Here is a 13,536-nt window from a genome sequence, read left to right as displayed (position 1 = left end):
CTTGTCTCCCTTGGGGACAGAGACTCTCCAGGGTCAGGGTCCTGCTTGGCACAAAAGAAAATATTTTTATGAAAACAGCATTGGAGAGGCTCTTATCTCCCCAAGGTTTCTGACTTAGTAAGAAAACTCAATAAAATGTCCACATGGCCTGTAGTTTTGGGAAAAACACTCTCTCAGGAATATTGTCCTAATGTTCCAGCTCTCCAACGTTTGTGCTTCAAATGCAACCAAGCTGTTAAGGACTGATATAAATTATATGGGAAGTTATCTTACACTGGGGGATTATCCTACATCCAGGCAGCCTCCCCATCCCCCAGCATGCATCTGGCATACCTAAGACTTTACTGTATGGGGTGAGTGGGGAGGGTATTTGGAGTGGGTTCTCAACCTGAGCCACCCTCCCTCTCTGCTTTGAAATGTTTTGTGGGAACACTGTGCTGTCCCACCCATCCCTGGTGTGCATTGAGACTCCCCAAATTTCCCTTGCTGAGAAGTTTGCATAGAGCCTCGTTGAGACTCCAACGTGCCAGGAAGCAAAGCATACCTGGAGTCACAACCCCACGTTGCCCACAGCCATCCCTGAAGATGGTGTGGGGACACCTCAGTGTGCTCTTGTCACCATCCTGGAGCAGCACGTAGAGCTGCCACCTGAGCATGGCCCAGGGCTGAGCAGCCCCTGCAGAAAGGGACCTCAGAGGGAGGAGATGGGTGGGAGAAGGGATGAGGATCCCAGCACTAAGCAATGGCTGCTCACCAGGGAATCTGGCAGGCCCCAAACTAACACCCTGAATGCCTGGCCACGCTCCATAAGGAGCAAATAGTGGATCTGATCCAGAGCCAGATAAGGTCAGTGGAAGAGTTCCCATCAACTTCAGTGAGGTTTAGGTGAGTGTGAAGAATGACTATTGTCAAGACCAAATACTTTTTTCTAATGGTGTTTGCAATATGAGGAAGAGGAACAACAGCAGTTTTGTTTTAAATTTCCTTTCCTTCCTGACAGCTCAGCCATTACTGGACTAGATTAAATCTATTCAGCAGGGGAAAAGGCTGCACTTTGCTCAGTGCCTGCTACAGATAGCTGCTGTCAGCACGAGGTTGCCAGCATCTTGCCTGATGTCATCAGTGATTCCCAGGCCTCCCCTTCCTTCAGGAATTTAGGATGGGCTTACACAGTACTCTGGTCTTTACCAACCAAAACAAATCTAGGGGGAACTGTTGCTTTTCATCCCCTCTTTTCTTCCTGCTTTCCTTTGCAGGGCAGCAAACCATAAATTATTTTGCTCCTTAATTGTCCTGACTTTTTCTTTCTAGACTTTTTGAAAAAACGTGAAACAAGGAAGAAAAAAGTTTGAAAGTCTTGTTTCAAAACTTATGAATCTATTGTTCCCCAGGAGCTGGCAGCTGAGATGGCAGCCCTGGACCAGTGGTGGTAGGGACTATGGGGCAGTGGGATGTATTTCTTGGCATAGGAATGTTGTAACAGCAGAAGTATGAACTTTACATTTATTTTTGGGAGAGCTGGACTCTGTGGCAGGTACCGTGTTTGGGATGGATAGGTACATGTGTATGGGTGTGCAACAGCTTGATCAGCCTTAGAGAGGTCCCCAGGGTTTGGAGAGCTGCAGGCTGCCAGGGGATGAAGCACTGCACCAGAGGGTATGCTCTGATTTTAGCAAACAGCTTCCCTGTCTGATGCTTGAAATCCCAGCTGTTGTTGGCACAAGGAAGAAATGGAAAACACGGTTAGGGGCATTAAAAGGGATGGAAATGCAGCAGAGATCCTCTGCTGCCCTCAGGTGAGATATGGGAAGGAGGAGTGGGGAAATTTGCGGGGAAGAGCCTTTCATATATGGTGAGGCAGGCTTGGGGGAAGTCCAGTGGGAAGGGAACAGAGCTTAACTTCCTGATTTCATAATTGCTTAGAAAAGCAGCAAGCTGCCTCTATTGACACAAAATGTGAGTTAGAAGTGGGACTTGCTGTTCTCTCATTTTAACTATGTGGTATGGGAAGGGATACCCCTAAGACTGAGGTTAAAGCAAGAGGGAGGCAGCCTTGGCAGCCTTCTCTACAAATTAATGTATTAGGTCTGTGCTGAACTCACTGCCCAGCTTAGAAAATAAATAAAGGAAGGTGGTGTTGCACCAAACTCTAAGCTGACAAATGGCAACATTCAAAATTTTCAAGCTCTCAGCCTGTATTTTTGTGTAGTTCATTGTAGTCTCAGTCTTACGATCTGTTGGGTTTTGGGGTTTTTTTCTTAGTGTATTCTAGAACAGCAAGGAGGATGAGAGGTTCTGGCTCTTAGGGAAATCAAGTGCTGGAGATAAAAATGCACAAGACCCTCAGAAGGGACTTGTGTCCCCATTTAACAAGCACAGGTTGTACTTCTTGGTGGGTTAGCTTGCTAGAGCAGGTGAGAGAGGAATAGGAATGATTTTGTGCAGTTGTCTAATGTACTAATGTATACCTATACCCCAATGTAAGTTCAAACCCCCCTTGTCTTAAACTAGAAATTATGAGCCAGTCCAGAGGGGAATTACCTACAGAGAAGGAAAAGTGCCCTGCAAGTGTATTTCCATACTAACTTACTGTTGGCACAATTCCTGGCAAGTAACACAGGGAAATCTGGCAGTCTTCAGTTAAAGCAGCACAGCAGAGTTGGTAAAACAGGTGTTGGTGTTTAACAGCTGGGGGGAGATGAAGACAGCTCGAAGGAATGTGACTGAAACCTTTTTTAAAGTCTATTTGGCATTTGAGCATACTTTATTCTTTTTCAAGCTCTCTTTCATGGCTGCTTCCCAAGGCAATTAGCAGAGAAAAATTGCTTGAAAGGTGGAAATCACTAATTCAAGCCCACAATGGCTGGAATGTTTGCACCATAGATCAAAGGTGTGGAATCCACATCCTGTGGGCTCCTGTGTCAGGATGTGTGCAGCCTGCCCTGGATCTGCATGCTATAATCAGGTATGTTCTTGCACCCTTTTCTTACACTGAGTTGGCTTCTTCTGATGTGATAACAAGTAAATTTTAGGGACAAGAACATGAGCCAGCAGGGTAGGTGGAGCCTATGACTTGTCTTTACATTTCAGGGATGCTGTAGAGGTGCTCAGCATCATCTTTTTGTGCTACACCTAAATGGACAACCAATGGGGTTGGTTTGCTTTTTGCAGAAGGTGACAGAACACTGGACTATTATGCTCTTTTTCTAAAAGTTTGCTCAACACAGTCCCTGAACTCTAGTTGCAATACATGTCTAAACTACCTGTAAATTTTTCAGATACTGGCTTACATAAATAACCACCAACAACAGAAGTGTTTTGGCAGAGAGTCACGGCACCAACATTGTATGATGCTGGGAGATCTCTTCAATCACTGCATAGTGTGACTGTTTTGATAGGCAGAATCTCTGACCAGAGTGCTTGTATGGACAGATTTGATTCTGCAGGTTGTTTATATGTAGAGTGTATGTAAATATTAGCAGACAGGGCATCAGAGTGATTGCAGCTTAAGTTGGAAAACACTGCTACAACAATACCCCTGCGTTCATAATCCTCCACGAGTGTTCACTGCTTTAGTTAAATATGCAGAGACTGATAGAGATTGCTTGTGGATTAGTGTCTTCTATGACTGGTGCCAGAGACTGATTAGCATAAGCAAATTTCTTCTCCAGCTTTCCATCAGCAAGGAGAGAAATGAAGCAAGCAGTCCCTCCCCTGCCTGCAATTATGTTAAGGAAGAAAACTGGTTAGGACTGGGGAATATGCTCCCAGTGCCAGCTCGTAGGGACTGGAGTAATTCTGAGACTTTTGTAATGGGAGCATCCCCATAGTTTACCTTGCATAGCTCCCAGATTGGCTTAGTTTGATTTTTGTTCTGCTTGCAAATGCAGTTTGGAGGCTTGTGGAGCTTTCATCATTGCATAGTTTGTTTCTCTGAAGCCTTCATGGTGATCCTCTTTCAGCAGCTTGGCAAAGCACTGACCCAAAGGCCAGAGCTCTGGGATGGGTTTTTGGTTGTTCATTGGGTTTTTGTTTTGTTTGTTATATGTTTAGGCTTTTTTTTTTTCCTCGTGAGTTTTCTTTATTTCTGTCATTATCAGAATGAGGGAACACCCTTGCTACTGGGTGTGTTTTTGAGTTGTAAGAGATGCCCTTAGTGATTACGGAAATTTGAGGGCTGGGCACCAAGCTTGTGCTCCTAATGCAAAAGTCCAAATCCTTTTTGTGATGCTTTGTAAAGATTGTGTGTGCACCAGGATCCCCTAAGACCATCAGTTGTTGGTATAACGCTTGTCCTTTCAAGTGTAGCATTGATGGTGCTGGGGACAGGGATTTGCTGATAAAACAAACTTAAGGCTTGGTAATAATTGAAAATGCAGTGTACTTCACCCAGCAAAATACCTTCTTAAGGGAATCAGATTTCATCTCAAAGTCAGCAGACATCTCCTTGCAGAAATCCTAAATTCAGATGGAAATGGGTATTTAAAAAATCAGTATTTAAAGGGACACTGATCATCTGGGAAGAACCCTTCATATGACACAGCTTCAAGTCCAATAACTTCTTTAGGGATTAGCATCTGAATGCTAAATATAGACCAGAACAGAGAACTGTGCTGGAAAGAATTTAAATAGTCTTTTCCAGTAGGCAGGAGGAAGGCCACTTCCATGAGCTTTCTCTTCTGCTCTGGAATTACTGTATTTGAAGTTTGTTGACAGCTGTAGCTTGGGTGAATTTTTTTCTTACGTCTTGTTAAGTAAATGAAACCCCCAACCACCCTGAGGTATAGACATTAAGTCTTGGAAAACACTGGGATGAATAACTCATTCTGCAGCATTTCCATATAGTGGTAAGTAGCTTGAAATTTAAAAAAAAACCACAAAACAAAACAATGCTTCTTCATGAAACAGGATCTGATTTTACATGCTGCAGAACAAGTTGTTAATTGATGGACAGGTTTGGTAGGAAAAGACAGGAGTTATCCAAGGCTGCCTGATTTCAGAATAGGTCATCATTTATTTCACTGGCTAAAGGCAGGGCAGTCAAATACTGAACCCCTTTCTGGTGTTCCTGTCATAAGTGGTCCCATGGAAATGGGAGGCTGATCCAGCTCTTCTGCTTTGCAGGCTTAGAGGAGCTGTTTTGCTGCTCAAAGCAGGTTCAAGTCCAACAGAGAGGACAGGACATCCCAGGGCAGCACTGTTGGTTCTTTTTTCAGGTGTTACATTTGGAACGCAAGTGCAGGCAGTGAGCTGCTAAGCTGGAATCAATGAGAACAGTTCAAAACCAAAATTCACATTTTTGTCCTAACGCATTTTGTCGCCCTTATTACAGAAGTACTGAGTGATGTTCATGCATCTTTCAAGACATCACAAGGAAGGAGGAGTCTTTGTTAAAAGGTGGAAAAGCAATGAGATGCAGTGAATGGTCCTGGGGAAGGTCATGACTGGGCAAGGATCAACAGTGTTTGAGTTCTTGAAGGCTGGAAGCAAACCTAATAATTAACATGTGTGCTACTGTACAGATGACAGAAATGCCCATCCTCCTCTCCCCTCCATATCATACCAAGGTAGGGCTGGAACCACTTTGATCCCCATCAGAACAAAGGCTAAACATTAAAGTGAATTATCCCAAAGTTGTTCCTCCTTAACTGACACTTTGAAACATCTGTCAGGATTGTTTCCCTTCACTTCAGTGGCTGCACCCAGGTTGCAAAACAAATCAAAACATGCCATCAGTCCAGTGCCACCTCTCCAAATTTTCTGCAGCCAACCAGAGCACTGCAAATAAGCAGGAGTGATAGTAAATGTTTCAGGTTATTCCAGGAGTGGTTCAGGTTGGATGTTAGGAAAAACTTTTTTACAGAAAGGGTTCTAAAGCTCTCAAATGGGCTGTCCAGGGAAGTGGTTGAATCAGCATTCCTGAATGTGTTTAAAAATCATATAGATATGGTGCTTAGGGATATGGCAGAGTAGTGGGCTTGTAGAGCTAGGTCAGTAGAGTTAGGTTAAAGGTTGGACTGGATGATCTTACAGGTCTTCTCCAACCTGAATGATTCTATAAGGGAGCAAGAGGTGCTGATGGGCAGGTGGCTGTATAGACAAAGACTCGAACAGCAGGAAACATTACATCTTTCCATTGTAAATGAGAAAAAGTGAGAAGGAAGGATTGGGGACTGAGTGTTGTTGCTGGGTTCTGTGGGACGTGCACCCACATGGGAAGGGGGTGGCTGGTGGGCAGGGTGTCTGAGGGGGTGACTGGGCAGTGCTGGATGGCCCATCAGGTTTTGCTCTGGTAAGAAGCCATCTGGCTAGGAAACAGCCTCCCCCTACCCTTAGTGTGCATTTTTGAGGTTATATCAACTGATGGAAATCAGAGAAAACCCAATGAAGACATGGGCTCTGTGCATTGGGTGCCAGTGCAGAAGTCTTATGCCAAGCCCTTGAGGGCCAGGACCTGGCTTGCAGGGTAGTCCGGGCTCTCCAGCCTGTGCTGCTGTCTCCCTGATGCCCCCAGGCTGGGCTGGTGTCTCTTTAAGGGCAGATCGCAGAGCAGAGGAATTACGATATTCCAGTAATCCCTTCATATCAGCCTGTCTCCTCCTCTGTGCAGGGGGAAATGTGGGACAAGCAGGGTTTTGAGATTAACTCGTGCTCTGTAAAGCCAGTTCACTTTGTGCTTTTAGAAAGAGCTTGCTCCTGCAGCGGGCAGGGTGCAGCCCCAGGAGGATGCTGTCCCATGTCCACAGCAGCATCTCTGGGGCTGTGGCATCACATCTGTGCTCTACCCCATACCTGGAATTCTTGACAGTTACTGAACCACCTGGTCACTGTCATCCTTGTAAACTGATGGGCTCTTTGCCCACCCAAGTGGTCCCTCGGGGTTGGTGCAAGAGGGAACAGGCATTGTTTTGGCCATATGCTTTGTTGAAGGTGTGTTGCTCTGTAGAAGCTCAGTGCACAGTCTCCTGCACTCTGATTTCATAAAACTGCCAAGGCAGGAGCAGCCTGGCTCAAGGGAACTGTAAGCCCAGCAGATAGCAGTGACATCTCTATGGCTAAATAAAACAGGATCCTCTGCAACACCAGGGGTTTGCCTGTGCCTTGGAAACGCTGTGCAGTTCACTCCTGATGGTTCATAGTCAACTGCTTCACAGCAAAAAGCAGTGAATGAGCTTTGGGCACAGAGGTCCTGGCTATATGGATCAATTTGGAAGTGTTGCTGCTTTGCCAGAGTTGCCAGGCATGTTGTGGAGGTTATTTAACTCCCTGGTGCTCAAGCACAGCTGGTTTAGCTGCCTGCAAACCCGTGGAGGAATGTGCTGGAGTCATGCAGGCTGTGCATGTGGACCTGGTACCCAGCCTGTCCTACAAGGGTGACCCAGGTTGCTGTGGCAATAGAAAGCAGCATTTTTCAAGTTTCTGGATGACTGAAGCAAACTTTAAATGTGATTGCAAGTCCCTGGAGACAATTCTTGTAGTGCTTTCCAGGGAATTTTTGTCAGAAGGTTGCTTTGCACGGGGTCTTTGTAGTTATTTGTACTTTTCCAAAGTGCATCACGAACAAATCTTCCTCTCAGCATCAAATAAATCTTCATTTTGGGAACAGCTGGAGCATGACTTCTCTTCCTGGTGCTACCTCTTGGGACTGGCATTGGGGCTGTTTTCACATTGTGGCTTTGGGAAGACATCAGTAGAGAGGTACCATGAGGACTGTAATTCAGCTCCATACCCAGTCCCATGCTGCAGCTGGGAGCCCTGGGGAAACCTTGATCCTTCTCCCTATAACCTTTCATCATTTTTTCTCTCTTCCTGCTCTCCACAGCGAGTATTTCTCTATACTATATATATATCTCATACACATCTTAGTCTGCCACTTGGTAAGGTCAGGAAGGTTGATGACCCTTGGTCTCAGGGTGTGTTTGTGCCGATGACTGGAGCTCTGGAAGGTGTGCTTGAGATAGGCTTTAAACAAGCCAGCAGAAATATGAGTAACAGTTCAGTCCTGGCAGCAGAATGCCTGTGTTGAGCTGCAAGATGGATCCACACTGTTAGGTGGATTCCTGTGTACCAAGTTGACATGGTCACCACATCACATCTCCCCAAAAATGGAGCTTGAAGTTGAATATTACACGTGGAACCCAATGCACAAAGCAAAGGCATCTGCTGGTGCCCTGGAAGGGGCACTGACTCTTTGCTGGGAGTTTTGATATTTGGACCAGTTTGATATCAAAGTAATCAAGGACAGAAGCCTTCAGTGTCTTTGGAGATAAACTCTTGGTTTAGCACTTTCTCCTGTTCTCCTGCACCCGTTCCTTTGATGTTCCTGAGGCAGGCTTTAACTTACATCTAAACATTGTGAGGACTAAGTCAGAAATATGTATCCTGATATTATACATTATTTCATAGCCTATTATTGGGCAAAATAAATCACAGATGCTGGTATTGCTTCACATCAGGACTTGGGAGGAATGTGAAATAGGACATGATGACAGCTTAACATGGCTTTTTCATTTTCTCATTTTTCCACGTTATAGAATACTTCTGACATTCCTACCACTACTCACTAATTCCCCTCACAAAGTGAATTACTTCCTCCATAAAGCAAACTAAAACCCACGCTACTGACCATTTTGCTTCAGGGTTTCATGTCAAGAAACAAACCCTGTAGGTAGCAGAGAACAGACCTAGGAAGCACTGTATTGGAAGGAGATTGGGAAGTAGAAATGGGAGTATGATGGGAAATGTATGCAGCTCCAGTAAGAGGAATGGCTTCTGCTCTGCCAGCCCAGTGTGCTGTCCCATCATGGGAGATGCTGCTTTTCCTCCTCCTGTCTTACCTGTCCTGCTCACCTTTGCCTGGCACTTGTTGGCAGCTCTCCAAAATAAATTTCCTTGTAGCCTTCGCCCTTGGATGGGGCTGGCATTTTGAAGCAAAGTGACCAGGTGTCCTTTATCTGCCTGTGGTTTTATTTCTCAGTCCATGGCTCTGTACTGAACCTGCTTTTATTCCCTGGTGAACTGTGCCTCCTCACTGTGTCCTGGTGAGGCTGCAAGCATTGCTGCATTTCCCTCCATATCTTATTTCCAGCCAGGAGGGTTTCTGCTGGGAGTTTCTGTCCCCACTTAATTGGTTACAGAGATCCAGTTGGTGCTTTGCCTGTTTGATGCTGTGAACAGCACAAGTTTGCTCATGTTTCAGGATCCTGTTGCTGCTAGGAGGCACCTTGGATCAGAAACAGACAGCTCTTTATTACTGAAATATTGACATCCTTTATCCCTGTCTTTGCAGCTTGGTTCTTGTGCACTTTACATAACTGACTGAGCATGAGTACCACGGTATCTCCACAGTCATCATGGTACCTGGTGCTGCTCTAATGGAAAACTGCATTATCAGTCTTGGGCCTTTATAGTGATAAAGTCGCATCACAAAATGTCAGTTCTAATACTTACCTCTGTTCCAGTCCTTTCCTCTGTTCCTGGAAAATGTCTAGTTGACAGGACAAAGTAGGATTTGGCAAATTGTTCAATTTTAAAAGGTGGGAAGGGAAATTATTCCAAATTCTTAATCCAGCATGGGTTGCTGCTTCTTTTTTAGCCTGTCTGTTTGGGGATAAGGAGAGTGGTGAAGAGAATAGAACAGGAAAGCTGAAAATTGTTAAATGTTTTCAAAGTAAAATGCAATTGTGCTTTTAAAGGGCCCCCCCAAAAAAATGAAAATGAATCAAGTTATCAAACAAAATGTTTGAATTGGCCCAAAGCAAGGTCACTTTCTTTTTAAATTCATAGTGCTAGACTTATTTCTAACACTGGCCATACTTTGGAAAAAATTAAGAAAATAATTCTAAGATTAAAATTTAAAAAAAAAATTTTAAACAAATGGCAAATTGCATTAAGGAAAACCTTTCTTTTCTAGTTTTGACTGGTCTGTGTAGGGCTAACTACACTGGGAAAAAGAAAAGCCTCAGTCTTCCTTGCAACGTTGGATGCAGGACCAAGCACAGGCCCCTCTGAGGAGCATCAGCCAGCCTTGCAGAGCAAGAAATGTTTGTGTGCAGGGCAGTGTTGGATATTTTCTATTCCTCCTCATGAGGAGGATGTTTATTACTGAATGTGTTGCTGTAAGCAATAGAAATAACTTGTAGGCTGAGAAAGAAAGGGAAGAGGCTGCAGCATCCTATACTGATCACCAGTTACATGGTCATCAGTGGGAGTTTCAGGCAAGTCTGATGGAGCCAGCATTAGATTCTGATCTGCTTGCTCCTAGTATTAATTCCCTCTAGCTCTATTAAATCAAACTGATCTCAAGGTTAGAAGGAAACATGGACAACACCTAGCAAGTAAGGTTAAAGCCATCCATCAGTTCAGCACATCTTTATTTTTTGTAGCGACCTCACAACTTAGGGTGTTTGCTGGGCCTCCTTCTTGATTAAGCAGCAGCTTCATGGTGGCATGACTAGGTGGATGATGTGGAAAGGGGCAATTAGCAATTGTGCAGAATTTCTCGGAAGAGGAAGGGTGTCTTAAGCTGATTCTAACTTGGGTAATTTCCTTTTGAGCCTTCAGTTCCACAGAGATGTCCTGGTTGCCTCATAGCCCACTGTGCTCCATCGATCCTTGAGTATGGTCTGGCTCTGTATGTTCCCTAGATTATCCATCTAGAGCATTTATCCAAAACCTGCTTGGTTTCTGAGATTAAAGAGTAAAATGCTATTATTGCAACAGCAAGATTTTGTTGAAGTCTCAAAAAAAGATAAGAAAAAGGGCATGAGGTGGGCCAGTTGTTTTCTTGATTTTAGGACAAACTATAGAAAAAGTAAAAATGCAATTAACATGAAGGTTTCTTAAGCTAGCCTAGAGGTGAATAATAATTTAGTATCTTACTGAAAGATCTTAGATACCTGGTTCCTTGTTTAGGGGATGCACTATCCCACATTGCCCTCTAGTGAGGACATTTCAGAGCAACTAACACTTTCCAGCTTGCAGCCACCAGGATACAAAATGTGGTATTTTAATAACCAAGGCCATGGCTCCTTCCTGAAGTGGTGGTTTGCCATACAATGCAAACAGTGTGAGGAGCAGTCACCTCTTGCAAGTGGCACTCTGGGTACCTGCACTTGGCCACAGCTTTCTTGCAGTTTGCTTTTTGTTTGAGCTAAATGCCTCTGCAGGCAGCTCCCTGCCTAGCCAAAGATCCCTCCTCTCTTCTGCTTTGGGAAGTGGGGAAAAATCTTCCCTGTTTTGGTGAAGATCATCTTTTACCTTCCCCTTTGCTTCCTGAAACACACTTCTGGGGTTTTACCTTCATGCACACGTTCTGACGACCCTGCCTGTGGTTGAGAGATCATCGTGGGACAAACTTCTGGCCATTCCTCTGTTAGATGCCGTTGTTTAAACTCTTTGACTGAAAACTCAACAGCTTGAGAACAGTGTGTGCTAAAATCTGTCATGTCCTGCATACAAACAGCCAAAGGGCACAGCAAGACAGGCTGTGAGACCCCAGGAACCCAGTGGTTTTTGGGGACCTGGAGTGGGCTGTGCCATCACCCAGCTGGCTCTGCAGTTTGCTCAGGGGTTGAATGACAGACACTAATGCCATCTAGTGACCAGAAAGCTATGGGATATGTTATAAAATGCTACTGGGAGATTTATAGTCTCAAGTGGGGCAGGTCTCGGGGCTGGGAAGGAGGGAGGTGATGCTGGCTGTATTGGGGAAAAAAAAATCCCTTTTTTTCTGCACTCCCTTCCCTCATTTCACATGGCACAAAGTGCTTGTGCAGGTAACCAGGGACTGGAATCTCCCACGTGAAGCTTTATTGATGCTGGAGGAGTAAGGCACAGGCTTCCTAAACAGCTTTGTTGACTGAGGACCCCAAATTCTCTGACTTGCTGCTGGATCATGGAGCACAAACTCATGCCTGGGGACAAAGTGACTGCAGGACGGGGAGATGGCTTTTACTCTGCCGCTGGCATGGACACCCTGGGCAGACACCCTGGAGACTGATTTGTCTGGCAGCATGGTCTGCAGTGTGGTGCCATGAATGTGAGCTGAGCTGAGATGGGGTGAGGTATCACAGCTTCTGCCACTGCCCTGACAGCGGTGACTCTCCTGTGGCTCATATGACCTGATGTTTTTGTCCTCCCCACCACCTTTGTTTTCTCCCTTTTGCTTCTGTGGGTGATAGCTGTGAAGGCATTAACCCACTGAATTACTGCACGAGTGGTTGCCTGCAAACACAATTGCTTTGCACCTAGGTATTAATCCAGCCAAGTCACGTTGTCACAAACCTGGAGGAGTTAGTTTGCATTCTGCATTTTAAAAATGCAGGTGAAGTTATTTCTGACCATTACACCTTCTTGTGCTGGGCTAAGCTGTGTGGTTTCCTGGGCGGATTTTGCGACTCTGATTGTTTCTCCAGATTCCAAGAAATGCAGAGAGAGAAAAATGGGGAATTAGAAGTTTCCAGTTAAGGAACTTGAGGGCTGAGATAGCTGGGATAGAGTGCATTACACGTGCACTAAGATGCCAGGCAGCACCCCAGAAAGATCTGGAGCTGGAGGGTGTACCCTCCCACCAAAGAAGAGCAGGCAAAGCACCTGGATGGGAATAAGCTCCTTCACAGGATATTTCCAAAGTGCTACATCACTGAGACTGGTGCTGGCGCAGAGCTGAGGATCCCAAAGAGTGGCTCCCCTCACCAGGCACACGGGTCCATCAGCAATGTTTGGCCCCAGAGCAAACCATCAGGCTTTAGCTCCACTCTGTGCTCCTCAGACACGCCCATGCTTCCTTCAGAACACCATTTACAAGGGTCCTTAGAGACTTCTGTTATTTTTCCATCCTAAATGTGAAGGTACCAAATATGTTTCTATTGTCTAATTTATAAATGTTTTTTGTTATCTTTGCTTCTTTTTCTGGATTATCCCTGTGTCCTGCTGCCTTTCTTGGCCTTGATAATTGAGAGTTGGCAATGTGCCTGTAGCTCAGGGCCAAAATGGGAGTGAGAATAAATGCTTCTAAGTATTGTGTTGAAACAAATAAGTTATTTACTCTGTTGCTGTTCACCTGGCATTAAATTGGCAATTTCATGCAGGTTTTTGCAGGAGGAATGAGCTGTTGTGGAAGGTAGGAAGAGCTGGGAGTCTTGAGGAATATTTGCCACGTGGGTATGATGGGGGAAATGGCTTCACAGATTTGGAAGAGTGTTCCTACTTCTGTAGAGGGACTTTATCCAGCAGTCTGTGACAATTCTGCATTTTGTAGATTTGATGACACTAAATTCTGCAAATAACCCTGTCTACCAGAAATTTTGCTGGACGTGGCAAAGATTTCTCTGTGGAGATATTGCAGGTTTTCTTTACCCTGTGCTTTTGAGGAAGACATCTTTTTAAGAGCAGCTAGCTGACTAAAACATCCTCAGTGTCTTCTCAGATCAATAGAAATCCTTCATTATTATTATCACAGCTACATCTATTCTTTTCCTGAAGAGCTATGAAAAAGCAAAAAGCATCAAGGTCCCTTCCAACCCTTAACATTCT

The 13,536-nt window shown here is 44.9% G+C and overlaps 1 protein-coding gene across 2 annotated transcripts in view; it reads left to right on the top strand.

Annotated features, from left to right (window-relative positions):
* Window positions 1-13,536, top strand: part of SLCO3A1 (solute carrier organic anion transporter family member 3A1) — a 132,792-nt gene that overhangs the window by 90,008 nt on the left and 29,248 nt on the right. The gene's annotated exons all lie outside the window — the stretch shown is intronic.

Source organism: Heliangelus exortis, chromosome 11 (assembly GCF_036169615.1).
Source record: "Heliangelus exortis chromosome 11, bHelExo1.hap1, whole genome shotgun sequence".
NCBI classification, from domain to species: Eukaryota; Metazoa; Chordata; class Aves; order Apodiformes; family Trochilidae; genus Heliangelus; species Heliangelus exortis.
The sequence above is the reverse complement of the archived record's forward strand: the minus strand, read 5'-3'. Positions and strand labels throughout refer to the sequence as shown.